This window comes from Odocoileus virginianus, chromosome 14 (genome assembly GCF_023699985.2).
Source record: "Odocoileus virginianus isolate 20LAN1187 ecotype Illinois chromosome 14, Ovbor_1.2, whole genome shotgun sequence".
Taxonomy (NCBI): Eukaryota; Metazoa; Chordata; class Mammalia; order Artiodactyla; family Cervidae; genus Odocoileus; species Odocoileus virginianus.
In genome coordinates, this window is record NC_069687.1 from 50,999,317 (window position 1) to 51,022,030 (window position 22,714).

Sequence of the window (22,714 nt, forward strand, 5' to 3'; positions counted from 1 at the left end):
TTGAAGACAGGAGAAGAAGGGGACAACAGAGGATGAGATGGTTAGATGTCATCACCGACTCAATGGACATGAGTTTGGGTAAACTCTGGGAGTTGGTGATGGACAGGGAGGCCTGGCATGCTGCAGTCCATGGGGTCTCAAAGAGTCGGACATGACTGAGCGACTGAACTGAACTGATGTAATAAATCAAAGGGCATTCATTATTTTAAATACTCTTAGATGCTCAGTGAAATCTAAGGATTTTCTAATCAAGATACTATTATTTTTAAAATAACCCATCCCTCACATGGAACTCTGCTCAATGTTATGTGGCGTCCTAGATCGGGGTGAGGTTAGGGGAAGCGTGGAAACATGGGTATGGCCGAATCCCCTTGCTGTTCACCTGAAACTATGACACTTTGTTAATCAGCTATACTCCAATACAAAATAAAAAGTTTAAAATGAAAAGAGAATACCACATCCTACTGTCACTGGGAAGTTAATTCATGCTTAAAATTATATGCATGGTACAAAGTTTACGTATACTTAATAGTTATGCTTAAATATCAGGATTATATTGTCTTAATTCCCTTAATGAGCTAACTAATGACCTTACTACTCCACTTTACTTTGCCTAAAGCCCTCAGTCTCTACCTCAAAAAGCCTATCATGATTTTTCTGTCTGAATAAGTTCAAATGAAATTATTCTTTCAACAATATTTCTCACACAATACACAGTCATTCGTTCAACAACACTCATTCAATAAACATTTATCTAGTGCCTTCATGCATCTAGCACTGTGAAGGACATATGGGCTATAAGGGAGAGCAGAAACATACCTAACTGCCACTTTCATGGACCTTACAGTCTAAAGAAAAATAGGCATTAATCACACACTCACAAACTAAAGGTATCATTACAAATAATGTATGGTTGTACAATGGTATGTCATAAGGGAATCTGAGCTAGGTGAGATCACAAAGGTAAAATGTGGGATGTCATCTGCAAGAGATAAAGGGCGGTCACTAGGCAAAGTATAGGGGAGAGGACCAGAGGGTAAACCTGGCTCAGGGCAAAGGGTGAGAGTAGCACTCTTGAGGAGCAGAAGAAAAGCAGTGTGGCTAGAACGGGGAGCCAGGAAGGGAGTTGTGTGAGATAAGACTGCAACGATGGTCAGGTGATGACCACCAAAAAGGGCCTTATAAGCCAAAGAAAGAATTTTGGTCCTAACCCAAGAGGCAATGGGAAGTCACTGAAGTGTTTTCATAGGAAGTGGTGCAACATTAAAACGTTATATCTTGCAAAGGTCTCTCTGTCTCAATGAGGAGATCAGATTGAGGAGTGAATAGAAAGAGCTACTGTTGTGGTCCAGGCAAGAGACAATAAGAGATGATAGAGGCCGGGGCCAGTGTGATGACAATGATGGAGTGGGATGTAGAGAGAGCAAGGAAGGTGACATCTATTTTTTGCTGTAGAACTGGGTGGTTGCTGGTGCCATTCACTGAGTAGGAAATATCAGAAGAGCAGATCATTTGGGTTTAGACAGGCTGAGTTTTAAGTATTGTCAATGTGAAGTAGACATTTTGAATGCCATTTTTATATAGGGGTCTAGAAATCAAAGAATATACTTGGGTCATAGATAGAACTTTGAGAAATTTCATGGTATCATGGGCAAGAAAGAGATGGGTTAATGCAGTGTGTCTCTAGGTATTACAAATCCCTGCATCAGAATCCACTGGCACTCTCTGGTTAAAATGAAGATTGGGGGGCATCTCAGAACTACGGAATCAGCTGGTAGGAGTAGAGTCCAAGAAATTTTGATTTTTAACAAGCACCCCAGAGTGTGGACATGAACCTGGGCAAACTCCAGGAGATAGTAAGGGACAGGGAGGCCTGATGTGCTGCAATCCATGGGGTTGCAAGGAGCCAGACACAACTTAGCGACTGAACAACAATAACCCCAAAGTGACTTCTCAAGCAGCTATATTTGAGCTCCACTGGCCTAGAGACAGAGACACCTCAGAAGAGCTCTCAAAGTGAGCTTGCAAAGAGGTGCGTGCATGCTCAATCACTTCAGTTGTGTCTGACTCTTTGTGACTCTGAGGACTGTAGCCTGACAGGCTCCTGTGTCCATGGGATTCTCCAGGCAAGGATACTGGAGTGAGCTGCCATGCCTTAATGCATTTATTCTCCTTACTTACTTAACAATAATAATAAATAAAACAGATTTCTCTTTATAGCTGATTTAACTATCTAGATTAATCTCACAATTCATGTAAGATTAAAACTCCAGCTTTCCAAGTTCCACAGGAAAGTCAGCACTGCTCAGCTAACTCATGCTGGTCACTTCAGCTCTGGCCCTTGGCCTTTGTCTCACAGGCTCCTGCCCTCCCTCTCCCGGGCACTGACATTTTGACTCTTCTCTTTCCCTAGAAATATAGCATTTCCAGTGAGCAAAATGTCACATTACCTTTGCTGAACAGGACATTTCAAATAAAATATTAGCAATAACAATTACCTCTAAGCCACTAATCCCTCTGAAGCTACTTTAAACCACCAAAGGATTTAAGGCAATTCCCTGAAAATATCTCAGGCTTAATAGATTATGGTGCCGAGCAATGAAATATATTGGCTCATGTTGCCTTAAGTTGCATTATGTGGCATTTTCACCTATAAAAAGAAAGTCATGATACAAACTGCTTCAACTATTATTCAACGTAAAAAGATCATGGGAATATAAATGATAATAACAATAATAGTAATAATCCCACTGCACACATCACACTGAGGGTATGGATATTTCCATGATCAGGATATTACCGGCAAGAAAAGCCACTGGAAAAATAAAATAAATATTCAAATACTCACTTCCCTGGGCAGGTTGGAAATTTTAAGTGGCTCACATGTGCAAAAGAATTTTGAAGCAATGTCTTTCCCTGGTAGTGCAGGAGGGGGCAAGGATTAGAGTGGTTGTTCTTAACTCTGAGTTTTCATCACTCAGGCTGGTTTCCTTTGCCTTGGCTGAATTTCTGAAGATAAGACTGTGCCACATGCAAACAACAAGCTTTCTGGGGAGAAAATGTGTCATGTAAGACTTTTACTCTGAGAATTACTTCCATGAATTCATTTTTTTAAACTCATTTAACAAATATGTATTGAATGCCACTATTACCAGGAACCATGCTGGGACAGAGGAATTGAAAATGAAACAAAACATAATTCCTAACTACCGGAAGGTCACATTATAGAAGAGACAGACAAGTAAACAAAAATTATCAGTGCCAGAGGGGGAGTACTACAAAAAGTCTAAGGAGAGCAGCATAAGATCAGATAGGAAGGGCACCTAACTCATTCTGGGAAGGTCAGGAAAGGCTTCCCAGAGAAAGTAAAACACAGAGAGTGAGATCTAGACTTAATCTCTGCACTTATTGACATTTGGGGACAAATAATTCTTTGTTATAGGGCTTTCCCAGGTGGCACAGTGGTAAAGAATCTACCTGCCAGTGCAGCAGATTGATTTGATCCCTGGGTTGGGAAGATGCCCTGGAGAAGGAAATGGCAACCCACTCTAGTATTCTTGCCTGGGAAGTCCCATGGACAGAGGAGGTTTGCAGGCTACAGTCCATGGGGCCGAAAAGAATCGGACATGACTGAACACATAATTCGTTGTTGCATGTGTCTTTGATGTGGGTGGGATTGCAGGATACCTGGTTGGATCCTTGGCTTCTACCCAGGTTCTATCTGCAGTACTGTCCGCTCAGCTGTGACAATTCCAAATGTCTCCAGACATAGCCAAACGTCCTCTGGAAGGCAACATCATCACCAGTTGAGAACAAGTGATCAAGGCTGAGACTGGGGAGGAAATGGAAATTATTAGGAAAATTGGCTTAGGGAGAGGGTAGTTAGGGAGGCGTTCTAGGTAGAACTAAGAATATACACAAAACCCACAAGAGAGGACACGGTTGGACTGTGGAACTGGAAGAAGCTTGCCAGGGCTCTGTTGGAAAGAAGCAGCTGGAGGGGTGGGGTTTAACCTCTACAGCAAGGGGACGCCGCTGAATAGTGGTCAACTTTAAGGTGGTTTGACATGTCAGAGGTGAGGGAGGGAGAAGTCAAGCATGCTTGATTGTTGACAGCGGTAACAACCTGTCAACACTGTTCACAGGGTGTTATCTACCAAGGACCACGATGAGGATAGAGAAGCAGCAGTGTAGGATGGGCAGAGAAGCTAACAAGCTTAGTGTGGACTGCTGGGTTTAAGAGTCTACGCCTATCTATGTCAGTTCAGTTCAGTCGCTCAGTCGTGTCTGACTCTGTGACCCCATGAATGGCAGCACGCCCAGCTTCCCTGTCCATCACAAACTCCTGGAGTTTACTCAAACTCACATCCATCAAGTCGGTGATGCCATCCAGCCATCTTATCCTCTGTCGTCCCCTTCTCCTCCTGCCCCCAATCCCTCCCACCATCAGGGTCTTTTCCAATGAGTCAACTCTTCACATCAGGTGGCCAAAGTATTGGAGTTTCAGCTTCAGCATCAGTCCTTCCAATGAACACCCAGGACTGATCTTTAGGATGGACTGGTTGGATCTCCTTGCAGTCCAAGGGACTCTCAAGAGTCTTCTCCAACACTTTAGTTCAAAAGCATCAATTTTTTGGCGCTCAGCTTTCTTCACAGTCAAACTCTCACTTCCATACATGACCACTGGAAAAACAATAGCCTTGACCAGATGGACCTTTGTTGGCAAAGTAATGCCTCTGCTTTTTAATATGCTATCTAGGTTGATCATAACTTTCCTTCCAAGGAGTAAGCATCTTTTAATTTCATGGCTGCACTCATCATCTGCAGTGATTTTGGAGCCCAAAAAAATAAAGTCTGACACTGTTTCCCCATCTATTTCCCATGAAGTGAGGAAACCAGAGGCCATGATCTTAGTTTTCTGAATGCTGAGCTTTAAGCCAACTTTTTCACTTTCTTCTTTCACTTTCATCAAGAGGCTTTTTAGTTCCTCTTCACTTTCTGCCATAAGGGTGGTGTCATCTGCATATCTGAGGTTATTGATATTTCTCCCAGCAATCTTGATTCCAGCTTGTGCTTCTTCCACCCAGCGTTTCTCATGATGTACTCTGCATATAAGTTAAATAAGCAGGGTGACAATATACAGCCTTGACATACTCCGTTTCCTATTTGGAACCAGTCTGTTTTTCCATGTCCAGTTCTAACTGTTGCTTCCTGACCTGCATACAGGTTTCTCAAGAGGCAGGTCAGGTGGTCTGGTATTCCCATCTCTTCCAGAATTTTCCACAGTTTATTGTGATCCACACAGTCAAAGGCTTTGGCATAGTCAATAAAGCAGAAATAGATGTTTTTCCCGAACTCTCTCTTGCTTTTTCAATGATCCAGAGGATGTTGGCAATTTGATCTCTGTTTCCTCTGCCTTTTCTAAAACCAGCTTGAACATCTGAAAGTTCTCGGTTCACATATTGCTGAAGCCTGGCTTTGAGAATTTTGAGCATTACTTTACTAACGTGTAATATGAGTACAATTGTGCAGTAGTTTGAGCATTCTTTGGCATTGCCTTTCTTTGGGATTAGAATGAAAACTGACCTTTTCCAGTCCTGTGGCCACTGCTGAGTCTTCCAAATTTGCTGACATATTGAGTGCAGCACTTTCATAGCATCATCTTTTAGGATTTGAAATAGCTCAACTGGAATTCCATCACTTCCACTAGCTTTGTTCGTAGTGATGCTTTCCAAGGCCCACTTGACTTTACATTCCAGGATGTCTGGCTCTAGGTGAGTGATCACACCATCGTGATTATCTGGGTTGTGAAGATCTTTTTTGTACAGTTCTGTGTGTTCTTGCCACCTCTTCTTAATATCTTCTGCTTCTGTTAGGTCCATACTATTTCTGTCCTTTATCAAATCCATCTTTGCCTGAAATGTTCCCTTGATATCTCTAATTTTCTTGAAGAGATCTCTAATCTTTCCCATTCTGTTGTTTTCCTCTATTTCTTTGCATTGATTGCTGAGGAAGGCTTTCTTATCTCTCCTTGCTATTCTTTGGAACTCTGCATTCAAATGGGAATATCTTTCCTCTTCTCCTTTGCGTTTTGCTCCTCTTCTTTTCACAGCTATTTGTAAGGCCTCCTCAGACAACCATTTTGCTTTTTGCATTTCTTTTCCATGGGGATGGTCTTGATCCCTGTCTCCTGTACAACGCCACAAACCTCTGTCCATAGTTTATCAGGCACTCAGTCTATCAGATCTATTCCCTTAAATCTATTTCTCACTTCCACTGTATAGTCATAAAGGATTTGATTTAGGTCATACCTGAATGGTCTTGTGGTTTTCCTTACTTTCTTCAATTTCAGTCTGAATTTGGCAATAAGGAGTTCATGATCTCCTTATTGTTTTTGATCTCGGTATTGTTTTTGCTGACTGTATAGAGCTTCTCAATCTTTGGCTGCAAAGAATATAATCAATCTGATTTCGGTGTTGACCATCTGGTGATGTCCATGTGTAGAGTCTTCTCTTGTGTTGTTGTAAGAGGGTGTTTGCTATGACCAGTGCATTCTCTTGGCAAAACTCTATTAGCCTTTGCCCTGCTTCATTCTGTACTCCAAGGCCAAATTTGCCTGTTACTCCAGGTGTTTCTTGACTTCCTACTTTTGCGTTCCAGTCCCCTATAATGAAAAGGACATCTTTTTTGGATGTTAGTTCTAAAAGGTCTTATAGGTCTTCATAGAACCTTTCAACTTCAGCTTCTTCAGCGTTACTGGTTGAGGCATAGGCTTGGATTACCGTGATATTGAATGGTTTGCCTTGGAAATGAACAGAGATCATTCTGTTGTTTTTGAGATTGCGTCCAAGTACTGCAATTCAGACTCTTTTGTTGACCATGATGGCTACTCCATTTCTTCTAAGGGATTCCTGCCCACAGTAGTAGATATAATGGTCATCTGAGTTAAATTCACCCATTCCCATCCATTTTAGTTTGCTGATTCCTAGAATGTCGACTTTCACCCTTGCCATCTCCTGTTTGACCACTTCCAATTTGCCTTGATTCATGGACCTAACATTCCAGGTTTCTATGGAATATTTCTCTTTACAGCATCAGACCTTGCTTCTATCACCAGTCACATCCACAACTGGGTATTGTTTTTGCTTTGGCTCCATTCCTTCATTCTTTCTGGAGTCATTTCTCCATTGATCTCCAGTAGCATATTGGGCACCTATCAACCTGAGGAATTCCTCTTTCAGTATCCTATCATTTTGCCTTTTCATACTGTTCATGGGCTTCTCAAGGCAAGAATACTGAAGTGGTTTGCCATTCCCTTCTCCAGTGGACCACATCCCCTATCTATGTAGAGACTGTCAAACATCCTGGTTTGTTACTTCAGAGAAAGTTGTGCCATGAGACAGAGCCTATAAAATGTGGTTTGCTAAGACTGCCGAGGGTGCATACATGCAGACAAAGAGAAGAGGGCTTGGGACACAACATGGTGAAGCATTGCTAGTTAAAGGATGTCCAGTCCTGATACACAGTGTCTCAGGTCCAAAGAAGCCATAGACCAAGCCTTAAAACTGGTCAGGTTCACTGCTGAGGTTTGAAGTCTTCTCTGTCCAAACCCAGTCCATCCCCATGAACACATCCTTCAGTCACTACCCAACTCCCTTTTAGTCAGGCCATTTCCTCTCCTCCCCTCATCTTTCTCCCTACAATATGCTCTCCAGGAATGGACATAATAAATCCATTCTCCCTAAGGCAGAAAACACAAAGAGAGCTTTTTTTCCCCCTCAACTTATTCCAGATAGGTATAGTTTTAAAGAAGACAATGACAAAGGAACAAATCCTTACCTGTATAATTTTAAGTTGTTAGAAAAACATATTCTGGTCAGTTTGTGCTGTGTAACAACCTCACAATCTCAGTGGTTTGCAACAAATGTTTGTTTTGCTCATTCCTAGGTCTTCAGGTCAGTTCTACTTCTGGGGTTATATCTATTCTATCAGCTTCTCATTCTCCTTGGACCAGCAGCCACTGGGGATTTGTTTTTCTCAGGGTGAAAGGCAGGAGTGCACAAAATCAAGTGACATGATGCTAGAAAAGTTCAGACTTCTGCTTGAGCAGAACAGCTGGCAGCATCCCATTGGCCAAGGCAGGTCAGCAGCCAAGCCCAGCGTCCATGGAGCAGAAAAAGCTCTCTGCTCACAGAAGGAGACACAGGAAGGCTGCATGAGAAAAGGTGTGGATCTTAAAAACAGCTGACGCCATCCAATCTATCAAATAAGCAAATAAAGTATCTTAGTCACTATTCTCCCTTTTTAGAAGTTTTCCTGGTCATAAGTTGGGCACAGCAAATTTGTTCTACTGGCTAAAAGTAGGTGTCCTGAAGAGAAAGCACAATGGATAAATTAGAGCATACCCTTCTATGCAGTTGAAAGCCCACTCAACAGCCATATTCTAACCTATAACAAGGCAAGAGTGTCTCCTTTTGGCATTCAGGGCAGCCTAAGTAAAATGTTAGTCGCTCAGTCATGTCCGACTCGATGAGCCCATGACCTGTAGCCCTCCAGGCTCCTCTGTCCATGGAATTCTCCAGGCAAGAATACTGGAGCGGGTAGCCATTCCCTTCTCCAGGGGATGTTCCCAACCCAGGGATCAAACCTGGGTCTCCTGCACTGCAGGCAGATTCTTTACCATCTGTGCCACCAGGGAAGCCCAATGGCATGGTAATAAGTAGAATATTAGAAATGGTGATTAAACCCAAATCTGCCTTTTTAGAGACAAGTAAACAAACATAGGTAAAGAGATTTGTCCCAAGTGGATCAGTGACAAAGCTGATACCTTGATCCGACCTCCTGGCCTCCCTCCACCTTGCTGCTTGCTGTTCTGGGAAAGTCTCCCAGATGCACTGAGTCAGGCACGAAACACTAACACATGAGCTTAGAATTTCAAGATAGTGACTGCAATGTAAGCCTGGATCCGCTTCCTCTGGCAGAGGTGCTTCTGCAACCTGTCGAGGGTGGCTCACCTAATGTTCATTTTCTAGGCAGCATAACATGCAATTCTCCAAGGAGAAACCGAACCCAGCCCTTTGTGTTTTCACCACCCCCAAGGTAGTAACAGACAGGGTAGATGGTTTAGCGACATTATGTCCTTACATGACAGATGGGCAGCATACATCTTTCCTAGTGTAAAAATGTCACTGCAGCCACAGATACAGTCGGTGGCTGAAAATGGAAAATGATACAGATTAACCTAAGAGGACAGAGAAGAACTCGAGCAAAATGCACAGATCCACTTCTAAGGAGCAACTGCTCTCCAACAATTGATAAGGGTATTAGGGGAAAAGTTGGAGTACCAAGAATCTGGAGCATTTTCAGGTGGCCAATATTTAATTTACTGTGATATTTTTTGTCTGTTCTGCAGAAATGGACTTGAATTAGAAAGGCAGTGCAACTTTTGTAGTTTTCTATTTAAAACAGATTGGCGAGACTACAAATAGTTTTTTGAAAGTCTTCACAACAAACCAAAGGATATTCTCTGTCCCTCAGTGATTTCCTAATGCAATTTAAAAAATAGAAATAGAGGTCCAAGAAATCCCTCCCCTCTAGTATAAGATTAAGTGCATTAGTACTGTCAGATACTAGGTGATATATTTTGAGTGGTAAGAATTTCAGTTTTATTCAATTACCAATAACTAAGGAAGTATGAAAAACAATCACACAGAACCTGGCATTCACTAGGGAAGTTTAAAAACAGGATATGGGTAGAAGAAAAAGGGTAAGAAGAATGAGGCCAACTTTTTCTTTTTCCTATTTTCTTTTCTAAACTGTTGTCCTTTGGCCATTTATGGTGCTGATTACTAACAATAGAGAGCAATCAAGATGGTGGAGTAGAACGTGGTACTCACTTCCTCCTACAGATATATCAAAAATACATCTACATGTGGCACTATCTGCACAGAACATCTACTGAACACTGGCAGAAGACCTCAGACTTTTTAAAGGGCAAGAAAACCTCCATATAACTGGATAGGATGAAAGAAAAAAGAAAACAGAGAGAGAGAAAAGAATCTGGATGGGTCCTGCATCCCAAGTGGGGAGCTGTGAAGAAGGAAAGGTTCCTACAACCTGGGAATCCCCTCGCTGCCAGGAGACTAGCCCGGAGGGGGAGCTTCAGAGCCACAGAGGAGAGCATAGAATCTTTGCAACAGGCAAAACAAAAGTGACCTGCACAGACGGTCAGTACTGCCACCCTATGCTCCCCAGCCTGAGATGCTCATCTGCATCCTCTGGGCTTCTGGAAGTCAGTCCCAGGGAGAGGACTGGGGTTGGCTGCACAGAGGCCACCTGAAGGTGCTGGATGTGGCAACTGAGAGTGAATGTGGAACACACCTGGGCCCCAAGAGAGGCAAGGAGCCCCTGCTGTGGGGGAGAAGGATGCAAGATGGGGGCAGGATGACCACAGGAGCTTTCTTCCCTGCTTACATGAGCTCTAGAGTAGAGAGTGCAAGCCACCGCTGCCATCCTGGGCTCCAGAGGCAGGTGTGGGCCACCGCTGCAGAGATAACTGGGAGCAGGCACTCATCACTGCCTCTATCCAGCACGGGTCCCAGGAACACGCACGAGCTGCACACGCTGATGAAAGAAGTAGCAAGCATCCAAACTAAAAACCCTCTCAACAAAAATATTAAACCCACACAAACTACACAGGGATGTTCCTGTAGAGACATAGCCTCCCGAGACTACAGTAGATAATTCACAAAGTAAGAGAAATATAAGTAAAATGAAGAAGCAAAGGGACCACTCCCAGTTAAAAGACCAAGAAAATTCCTATGAAGGAAAAAACAATGAAACAGACCTCTTCAATCTAATAGACACTGAGTTCAAAAAGGAGGTGCGAAAATGAAGGAATTAAGAGGGGCTATCAACAGAAATGGACTTCCCAGGTGGCTCAGTGGTAAAAAAAATCTGCCTGCCAATGTAGGAGCCACGGGTTCGATTCCTGGGTTGGGAAGATCCCCTGGAGAAAGAAATGACAACCCACTCAAGTATTCTTGCCTCAGAAATCCCATGGACATAGGAACCTGAGGGCGATAGTCCATGGGGTCACAAAAGAGTCAGACATGACTTAGCAACTAAACAATAACAATAAAAATCAACAGAAATGCAGGTTGCTGTAAAAAAGGAATTAGAAACTACAAGGCAGAACCAAGAAAAATTAGAAAATTCATTTACTGAGACAAAAGCTGAGCTAAAGGCAGTGAATAACAGAATGAATAATGCAGAAGAATGAATAAGTGATCTGAAAGAAAGAATAATGGAAATCACCCAATCAGAAGAGCAGATAGAAAGCCAAATAAAAAAATAAAAGCAATATAAAGACCTCTGGGATAATATAAAGTGTGCCAATTTACCCATAATGGGGATTCCAGAAGGAGAAGAAAGAGCAAAGGAGATTAAAGATGTATTTGAAGAAATTATGGCTGAAAAGTCCACTAACCTAAAGAAGAAAATAGATATTCAGATACAGGAAGCACAAATGGTCCCAAACAAGATAAACCCAAATAGACTAACACCAAGATATATTATAATAAAAATGGAAAAAATTAAAGAAAGGATTCTAAAGGCAGCAAGAGTTGATTACAAGGGAATCCCCATAAGGCTATCAGCTATTTCTCTACAGAAATGCTGCAGGTTAGACGAGAATGGCAAAATATATTCAAAGTCTTGAAAGAGAAAAATCTGCAATCTACTCCAACCAGCAAGATTATCATCTAGAATAGAAAGAAAAGTAAAGAATTTCTTAGAAAAGCAAAAACTAAAAGAAGACAGCAATATTAAACTTTCCTAAAAGAAATACTGAAAGGTCTTCTCTAATTAGAATGAAGCAAGAAGATACAGGAAAGAGAAAAATCACAATTGGAAAGTAAGTTTCTTCAATAAGCCAGTATACAGATCAAAAAGAAAAAAAAAATTGTGAACGTGACAATACACACAAGGAACAGCAAAAGGATAAACATGAAGATGTAAAAGAGGATATCAAAAACATAAAATATGGAGGAAGAGAGTAAGAAAATGTAGATTTCTTAACACTTAAACCCTTAACATAAATCTCTATTTGAGCATTATTTTTAAAAACTTATCAACAAATCATTACTTTCAATGTAGTAAGTGGGCACACTATCTTTGGAATAAAATATCCTGAATTTGAAAAAAATTAAAGATCATAAAGAAAATAAATAAAATAGAGATTTTTTAAAAAAGAAAAAAAGATCAATAAAAGAAGAACTGGTTCTTTGAAAGGGTAAACAAAATCGACAAACTTCTGGTCAGGCTCACCAAAAAGGAAAGAGAGAGAATCCAAATAAACAAAATAAGAAATGAAAAAAGGAGAAATATCAATCAACATTACAGAAACATGAAACCAGAAGAAAATACAATGAACAATTATATGTCAACAAATTCAATAACTTAAAATAGACAACTTTTTAAACATACAGCCCACCAAACTTAAATCAAGAAGAAATAGATAACTTGAACAGATTAATCACTAAACATGAAGTAGAAATCTGTAATTTAAAAAAAAAAAAAAACTCCCTACAAACAAAAGTCCACAACCAGATGGCTTCATGGGTGAATCCTCCCAAGCATACAAAGAAGAACTTATACCAGACCTTCTCAAACTCTTCCAAAAGACTGAAGAGGAGGAAACACTTCCATTCTATGAAGTTACTATCACTCTGATAGCAAAAACAAAGATACCACCAAAAAAGAAAACAGAGCAATACCTTTGATGAATATACATGTAACAATTTTCAACAAAATACTAGCAAACCAAACCCAACAACACATTGAGAAGATTGTAAACCACAACCAAGTGGGATTAATCCCAGGTTCACAAGGATGGTTCAACATATGCAAATCAATCAATGTGATCCACCACATACATGATCTTCTCAGTAAATGTAGGAAAAGCATTCAGTAAAATTCAATGATAAAAATTCTTACCAAAGTAGGGTACAAAGGGAACATATCTCAACACAGTAGAAGCTATTTATGACAAACCCACAGTCAATATAACACTCAACTGTGAAAAACTGAAAGTCTTCCCACTAAAATCTGGAACAGACAAGAATGCCCACTCAAAAGGGCCATCATTAAAAATTCTACAAATGACAAATGCTGAAGAGTGTGAAGAAAAGGGAACCCTCCTATACTGTTGGTGGGAATGTAAATTGGTACACCCACTCTAGAGAACATTACAGAGGTTCCTCAGAAAACTAAAAATAACATTACCATATGATCCAGTAATCCCACTCCTAGGCATATATTCAGACAAAACTGTAAGTCAAGAAGATACATGCACCACTATACTCATAGCAGAACTATTTACAATATCCAAGAAATGGAAACACTCTGAATGCCCATCAACAAATGAGTGGATAAAGAAGATGTGGTACATATATACAATTGCATACTATTCAGCCACTAAAAAGAATGAAATAATGTCATTTGCAGCAACAAAGATGCAACTAGAGATTATTATACTAAGTGAAATAAGTCAGAAATAGAAAGACAAATACCATATGATGGCACTTATATGTGGAATCTAAAATACAGCACAAATGAGCCTATCTACAAAACAGACTCACAGACATAGAGAACAGACATGGTTACAAACGCGGAGGGTTGTGGGGGAAGGATAGACCGGGAGTTCGGGCTTAGTAGACACAAACTATTACTTATGGAATGGATAAACAACATGGCCCTAATGTATAGCACAGGGAACTATATTCAATATCCTGGGATGAACCACAGTGGAAAAGAATATAAAAAAAGAACATATGTGTGTGTATAACTGAGTCACTTTGCTGCACAAAAGAAATTAACACAACACTGTAAATTAATTAAAATTTTTAATGATTAAAAATAATAATTTACAGTAATAATAAGAATGATTCACCATCAACAACCTAAATACAAAATTTACTTATTTTATGCAAATAATTTCTAAGGAAACTATCTTGGGGTGATATTTAATGCTTTGGCAGTGCTGTTTCACTATTTTCATTCACATTTTATTGCTTCTAAGGGTAACCTAAAATATGAAGATAAATATTAAATAAATTGCTTCTAAAGAGAAGGTTGAAATGTAAATATAGAAATTATTAAATAAAACATAAAAAAGAATAGTCTAAGATTCGAAAATGGGCAAAAGACATGAACAGAGAGGAAGAAGTAAATAGGGTAACTAAACAATAAGACCGTGTTTATTCTTACTAAAAAAAAGAAACCCTGAAAACGGAAGCAAGAAAAGCTGTTTGTAGTGTAGGGGAGAGGACATGTATCTTGGAGGAGTTGACATGGGTTAGGTAACAGGACTCCTCTAATACACTCCTGGAGAAGGATGCATAGATGCCAAGAGACAGAACTGAGTTCAAGCCAAGCAGTCTGACCCAAGCTACTCTCATGATTAGAGTAGGATGGTAATAGATAAGAGATATATGTTGGAATTCAGGTTAATAGGACTGCGTGGTGGATTAAATGAGGGTGATGAAGAAACAGAAGTATTTATGGAGTAAGGAAAAAGAGTCTTCAGTGATTTCCAGATTCATGACTTGGATGACAGAGTGGATGGTGACGTCACTAAGCAAGAAAGGGAATACAACTTCTAATTTGCAAAGGCTTTCAAATGGCACAATAAAGACAATTACAAGGAAAAAAAAAAACTTTTAGGATAACACAGTAACTTACCACATACATCTGTGCTGTTTACTCAGTATGACTACTGACAACTGGTCTAACTTCTCACAACCTCCCATTTATTTTTCATTTTACTGTTTCTCAATAATAATTGCTTCTCTCATTACTCAGTTGTTGGGAAAAATAGCTTCAGATAACTGCAATGATAAGGCAGCTCTTTCTCCTATGAAATCAAACTGCCTTGGACATGACCAACAGAGGCATATCACATGAGCATATACATGGAGGCAGGCAGGAAGGATAGAGGAGTTGGGAAAAAAATCTGCTCCTATCAAATAGGACCAATGGCTTAGCCTCGCTAAAGAGCAGTTTCCTCTGTGGTAAAATAGGCATCTTCACAATTACCCCCCCCCCCCCCCCCAGAGAACTGTGAGGTAGGACAGCACAGTGAAGAACTATTCTATACATGCTTCATTCCAGGGTCAGAAATGACCTTTGTCAGAGACGGTAAGCCAGTGGTTCCCAACCAGTCTGGTAGGCCATGCCTGTGAATTTTAAATCACCCTGGTGCTCTGCCAAATACTGACTGGGTAAGAAATTGCCTTCTGCTACAACTTGCCATCTGAGCAGACAATTCAGACAGTTAACTGCCTGATGGAGCATTTTGCTGAGTAGGTTGTGTTACAAGATGTAGAACTGGGAACAATTCTGCTCACATTAGACTAGGTAGGAAGGAAAGCGAAAAGATAAGTCAGCACCAAAGGGAAGATTGTGTCCTGAAATAAGTAAAAGCTTTATTCCATGGATGGAGGTCTAATTATAACCATCAGGGCACGTACACGCAAAGACTGACATTCTGCTGAGGGGAATCTTTCAAATTAAAAGTATAAAACTTTGGATACCTTTATAGACTTTAGGAAACATCTATATAGTAATGACTACACTTTAATTGTTACCAAATGATTCAATTTCATTTTGAGTCTTTCATCTCTTCAATTGTGTTGCCCAAAATTCCAGTATTTGTAAATGCATCCTAAACTAAGAGACCAAGAATGACTATAGATGTACTCACCTCTGATTACACAGCTGTAACGTGGCAAAGCTGCAGTCCCAGCTAAGTTAGTCTGCCTCTGAGCCAGAGTTTTCTCAGAAATCCCATGGCCAAAAGGGAATACACATTTCTCTTGCTGCACAGTGCCTGAAGTTCAGATTCCCTGGACCCTGGCTTCATTCTCTCAAGGGGGCAAATCTTTCTGTCCTGAGCAGGACCGTTAGGGGCCACAACAGGAAGAGGCAGGCTCTGAATAAAGCCAGCATTCCGGCATTTGCTCAGTTTCCCACCTTAGAATCCAGGACCTGACAGATCTGGTTCTGCTTTCTTTTCTCTCATATTGTGGAGACCCAATGTGCCTTGCCAATGGATAAATCCTCCTTTGCACCTTTAGAATATGTCTCTTAATTCTTTATAATTTATATAATGTATCTATCCATGCATGCTAAATTGCTTCAGTTGACTTTTTGTGACCCTATGGACTGTAGTCCGCCAGGCTCCTCTGTCCATGGGATTCTCAAGGAAAGAAAACTGGAGTGGGTTGCCATGTCCTCCTCCAGGGAATTATCCCAACCTAGGGATCAAATCCATGTCTTTTACGTCTCCTGCATTGGCAGGTAGGTTCTTTACCACTAACACCACCTTTTATGTATTTTTCTTACATTTGTTTATATTTTGTAGTACATTAAACAAGTTTCATTATAACACAGAGGCTCCATAAATTATCAGTTGTTAGCTCCTTGAATGTCATGATCAAATACTAAGATAGATATAATAGATTTTGTCTGGATTTTTTTTACAAATATTTTATCCAATTAATATATGCCTATTTTAAAAAATCAAATACCTCCAAAAGGCTTAAGATAATCAATTTTCAACCCTAATTTTCTATCCTACTTCAGTTTGCCTCCTATTCTATTCCCCATGGAAAAATTCCTTTAATCTCTCCCCATGCTAGTTACCTCCCTATTTCTAAAATAAACTGTGGATAGTACTTTTATCTATGCTATATACCATATGCTATATGGTATCTATTAGTTTATTCTTACAGTAGATGAGTTTTAGTTCTCTCATCCATCATCAGCTCTCCTGTCTCTCATTCTCCCGAAGAGTCATCCACCAATTTAGAAGAAATCAATTATCAGCATAGACAGTTTCACTTGTGTACTGAATAAATATTGTCCACTACAGTGCTGTCCAGCAGGATTTTCTGTGATGAGAGAGATGTCTGTATCTCTACTGTCTGGTGTAGTAGCCACAAGTCATGTGTAACTATCGAGCACTCACAGTGCAACTAGTGCAACTGAGACACTAGATTTTTAAAAATTTACCTGGTGTGTTTACATTTAATTTAATTATTGAATTGGCTGATTTAAAGTCTTTCATCTTGGTATTTGTTTTATATTTATCCCATTTGATCTTTGCTCTGCTATTTCTCCTTTACTGCCTTCTTTTAGGTGAACTGATTACATTTTAGTATTGACTTCTTTTATATACCTCTTCCTGACTTTATTTCTACAGTGATTGATCTAGAAATTGCAATATATACCTTTAAGTTATCTAAGACTACCTTTAAACAGTAACATATTGCTTCATGAGGAAGCAATAGTGTAGGAACCTTAACAAAGTCAAGGTTTATTTTCCCCCTTGTGCCATTTGTGCTACTATTGTTCTTATATTTTATTTTAAACCTTCACAAAACATTTTGGCTATTTTGCTTTAAATAGTCAATAGGCTTCTAAAACAGTTTAAAATTTTATATAAGCATACATAAATAAACAATCTTTATAAATATTCCTAGATAATTCCTTTCTTGCACGCATTAGAGATTTGAAGCTCCATTCCTGAGCCAAGTTTGTTTTCCAAGTCTTGTGTGTGTGTAGTGATGGGGAGATCGCAGACACATCGCTCTTGCATTTGTATGAATTGGGGGGTAGGTTTGATTATTATGAATTGGGGGTGGTAGGTCTGTATGAATTAGAGTATAGGTATGAATTGGGGGGAAGGTTTGGGGGTAGACTGACCTCTCTATACACTAAAATTGGATGAGTCTCACTATTTTTGGCGTTGTACCCAATGATGTGCCAGAGCTGTCTCATGTCAGCCCAAAGAACCAATCATGTACCTTTCTTCTCAATCTATTCCAGATTCAATGATACCACATAGGGAGCTTGAAACTGGCTATATTGGTGTACTTCCACCACAAACATCAGTAAATACTACACATCAGGGCTTGCTTTCTTTCCTCCCCTCTTCCTTTTTTCCTTGTTGCTTTCTTTCTCTTTCAGAGAACTGGTTGTAAAATATTTACCAGCACATCCACTGCCTACATGTTACCCCTACCTTTCTGCTGCACCATGACATAGGGAGGGAGAACGACTCTCTCTGGCCTCAACCCTCATAAACCCCTGAGCACTGCCTCCCCTGGCCTGCCCCAGCTGGCACCCTCCTTTCTATGCTGGGGGTTCATGCTCTCTTTCTCTTTGTCCCTCTGAGTTCAAACACTTTTTATTGCTATTTTAATGGGGCCTTTACAGAGTGATCGGTGAAAAGCATGTGACTAATAACATCAGATTTACCTTTTTTAAGTCCCATCTTTATCTTTAAAAGTAGAAAGTTCAAAGAAATAAGCAACTTCAAGAACTCAAGGAGGCTTAATAATGAATCAGGCCTAACATCCTAAAGTTCTAATAACCTCAACACTGGTCCAAGTTACATTTCAATATTATTCTTCAGTAAAAAACTAAGGATGATGACCAGCTATTTTTCACCTCTGACGAAGGAAACTGCTCCTCAACTTCAGCATAAGTCACTTAGATGTCAGTAATTTGATTCAAGTTAACATCTACTGAGTGATTACTATGTGTTTATACAATATGCTATGTGTTAGAAGGAAATGGCAACCCACTCCATTGTTCTTGCCTGGAGAATGCCAGGGACGGGGGAGCCTGGTGGGCTGCCGTCTTTGGGGTCGCACAGAGTCGGACACGACTGAAGCGACTTAGCAGCAGCAGCATGTGTTAAAGAAAAAGAAGGAACAAGGCAGACATACGCCAACCCTCACAGAGTTTACAGTGGAGCAGGGGAGGCAATCAAGTGATTTAAACACCTCTACAAATATAATGCATGTTAGAAGAAGAAAAGTACCATCTACCTTAAGAACACACAATGAAGGGATTTAATGTAATCAGGGGCTAAGGACTTTCCAGAGAAAACGATGTTCTGACTGAGACTTACAGAAAGAGGTACTGCATATCATTCCTGGGTATAAACAACAGAGGCCCCTGTAGCTTGTTTAAACAAAGATGAAATTTATTAAAGAATATTAGGTAGACCGCACAACCTCCAGGAAGGTCAGAGAATCACCTTAAAGGCTATGAAGCCATAAATAATGCCCATATTAAACCATCAGACTGTTCTAACAGGTATTGCCCTCCACTGCTGCGGACACAAGCATGGGCTCTCTGAAGGCATGGCTGAGCAGAGGTGCAACATTGCTAACATTTGCTATTGCCAATGCCACCTCTAATAGACGTCTCTCTGCCCTCCTGGCCAGAATGGCCCTTTTTCTTCTTATTACCTTTTTATTTACTTAAATCTCAGAAAACTTGTGTTTCTTCTCAGGGCTGAGTTAACATGAGTGTGTCCAAGGCCGAGAAACTAAGTTTGACCTATTTTGAACTTTAGGAATCGCAAGATGGGAAACTCTAAAACAGAGAATATTTAAAAGGTGCTTAATGGCCAAAAGGTATAAAAAAATATCAATGCCAACATGCCACTACCACTGGATTTCTAGTGGTACTGTTAGAATTAATCAGTGTATGTCTGGTTGTTATTGCCATGTGTCAGAACACCTGAGGTCTTGCACAGAATTGCAGATCTTAAAACTGGGAGGGTCTTTTATAGATCACCTGGCTGAATGCCCAAATTTCAGAAAGCAAAGTGTTACTGATTCCCAATGTAGTAATGCGGGGCAGGTGGGTCCCTGGGAGGTCTTGTGCCCTGCCTAAGTTCACAGGGCCAGTAAGTGACAGAACCGAGACCAATACTCTTATCTCCCGGGTGTTCACCACCTTCTAGCAGGTGTTTTGCTACCTTTGGCTGAGAGGCAGGGGATGTGCATCGTGTATGGGGGTGACCAGAGCAAGTAAACTACAAGATAAATTGCAGTAAAAATGAATGAAGGAGGGCAGATGGGAGAGCTGTGTAAGAGGGAAAGTTGGAAGAACTCTGCAATGGATTAGATGTGGCAAGTGATGAAGTAGAAAGAGTTATGGTTGGCCTCAGTTTCTGATGGATTAAACCAAGTGGATGGTGACGCTTTATAAGTGAGGGTTCTAGAGGTGAGGAATAAAGAATATAATGTGCTCAGCTTGAGATATGTAAAATCTTAGGACAGTTATATGGAGATGTGAAGGGAAAGCGTGATGACATAGATTTTGGTACTGCCAACCTCTTTATGATAACTGAAGCAAGGACCTGGACAAAATCACCCCAGGTAAGAGCATGAGTGGCAATGAGAAAAGGGTCTAGGATTTAACCCCAAGGACTAACAGCACATAAAAGATTGGTGGAGGAGAAACTGCATGTAAAGGAGTCAAAAAGCAAGCGACCACAGGAGAGGTAGAAATCAAAGAAGAGCAAGATCGACAGAGAACATGGCTAAATCCCCTTTCCTTGAGATGCTTAACAATTCTTCAGAATAAGATAGGACATTTTGCTTTTTCTTAAGTGTGCATGCTTATGGGGTGGGAACTGGATGTTCTCACAGGCAGTGCTATTTCTTTAGGTTTTGGGGGCTATCTTGGTGAATCTAATGCTGACACAGCTGTGTGGTAGATTGTTTGGTATCATTTGGCTTTGGTTCCAGTTTCAATGCCAGTTTGCTTACTGGCTCCTCACCCCCCAGAATCATGTTTATCACCATGATGCAGGCTGGCACTGGCCTTCTCCAATGAATAATACCCAAGAGATTAAAAAAAAAATTAGATACAGACAAGGTATGTGGTTCTGGGGCTCTATAGGGTCAGAATTAAATGTTGAAAATTTCCACACATTTTTGAAAGACTGGAAGGTCCAGCAAGTCAGGAGGACTGGCCTGACTCCCAATTCTACCCACAGCATCTCTGAATTCAGAGAAGTTGCTCCAGTCTCCTGTGAAGTCAGCAGCTCACTTTGCGAAAGGAAAACAATACGACTGTTCTCTCAGTTTAATGAGAGCATATCCACAAGTACAAGCTTCTTAGAGCCAAATGGAAAAATATAAAAAACAGAATGTTGATTGGTATCCTTGGAACTAGGGTCTTCATAACAGACATGTATAAAATACAAAAGTAATACTCTCACGTTATTAGGTAATGGGAACCAAAGACTGGATATCGAAGGTAAAAATGAGCTATTTCCTACCTGTCAGACACATTATGAAGTTCAATTAGAATATAGCCTATACACTAGGAATATAAAGACCCTGACCTTTTTAATCAGTTCTTTTTCACATAAAGCAGAGAATGTGATATTGCTTCCATTCTGACTGGATAATTACATGAAATTTAACATCTCTCACTGTTTTCATGATTGAAGAGATTGCTGGAGTTTTCCAAGCCATAATTTCCACCTAACACAAACATTAGAGTTGCATGTTTTACTGCACTTTGGGGGACCGTTTCCCGGCTGAGTATTTACCAAGAAGCATTGGGATGGGTCTGGTCTTGCAGACTCCAGAGGATCTTACAGCGTTCTTTCCTGACTTCCTCACCCCTGAACACTACTACATTTCATATTGATTAATATTAGCAATATCTTATTAATACAATTTTGTTTTACATTATGCCTTTATCCAAAGGGTCATGCACACTAAATCAGCAAGCCTCATAACAGTTGGAAGAGAGAGAAACTATATTCTTGATTTATTTGAATAAAAACCTAAGCAGTGGGAAACAAGTTCCTTGAATGTCCTTTGTATATTGATAAGCATCATCATGCTGGCTTCTTTATGAAGGAGAAGGGGTTTCATAGTGAGAGAAGGATGTTGGGGTAGGGGTCTGGACACTCAGTTCCTCACTCTGGTTCAGTCACTAGCTGGCCACGTTCCCATGGGCATCAAGTCAGACAGACTCATGGGAGTCCTGAATGCAAGCACAAAAACTGATGCCCCTTTAAACACTTGTCCAAAATTTAGGGTGAAGGCTGAGCACTAGGTGTAGTAAGAGGAGAAAAGAAATGCATATATTCTAGTTATCAAAACAAAAATGTGCAGTTTCTTGGTTCCATCCTCCTACAAGTAGTTTTGTGACCTTATTTGGCTTCACAAGTGCCCCCTGAGGTTGTCACACCCACACTCATGAAGTCCATCACCATATTCCTTCACACACCACGCAGAGGTCTGGTAAACGCAATTCACTGCATCTCCGCACGCCTCCAGGGATGTATTCAGAATTCTCTATAGACTGCTGCCCTAGGTTATGCCCAGGCTATGCTGCTTCCCCATCCAGCGCTGTCTGAGCAGGTTACTTAACCTTGCGAGGCCTTGTGCTCAGAGATTTCCACTAGTTTTCACAGTGGAACTCTCGTTGAGACAAAGTCTACACGGAAGCCCAACACATGAAATACATGGAAGCTGGAGGAGGATAAAGAGAGCCACCAGACGCCCACTTGTCCCCTTCCTTCACCCCCCCGTTGCTGCTCTTACACTGCAGGCGGAGGACAATAAAATCTCAAACAGTCTTGTGAAGCAAAGTTGGAAACCACCGAACTAGACTAGGCAGAATTCCAGCTCTCACATTGTATGATTCTGCATAAGTATGGTATGGGACTCGGAGTAGATAGGAGAGGGGACAGGAAATAAAGAGAGAGTTACACAGTGTCACACGTTTCCTCCAACCCTTAGCCAGTCTGTCTCCAGATGGTGACAGCCCATCACAATTGGGCTTATCCTCAGTGTGGGAGGGGAGAGGACTGTGTGATTACCCTCCT

General features: G+C 40.6%; 1 long non-coding RNA gene across 4 annotated transcripts in view; it reads right to left on the bottom strand.

Annotated features, from left to right (window-relative positions):
• LOC110124442 (uncharacterized) overlaps window positions 1-22,714 on the bottom strand; it is a 240,987-nt gene that overhangs the window by 196,142 nt on the left and 22,131 nt on the right. For 3 of the 4 annotated variants that reach the window (XR_011491248.1, XR_011491247.1, XR_011491249.1), the window contains exon 3: window positions 3,688-3,832. This is a non-coding gene — a long non-coding RNA (uncharacterized lncRNA). Of the gene's footprint in view, window positions 1-3,687; window positions 3,833-7,839; window positions 8,244-22,714 lie in introns of those variants that run through there. The other variant, XR_011491250.1, reaches the window with a different exon arrangement.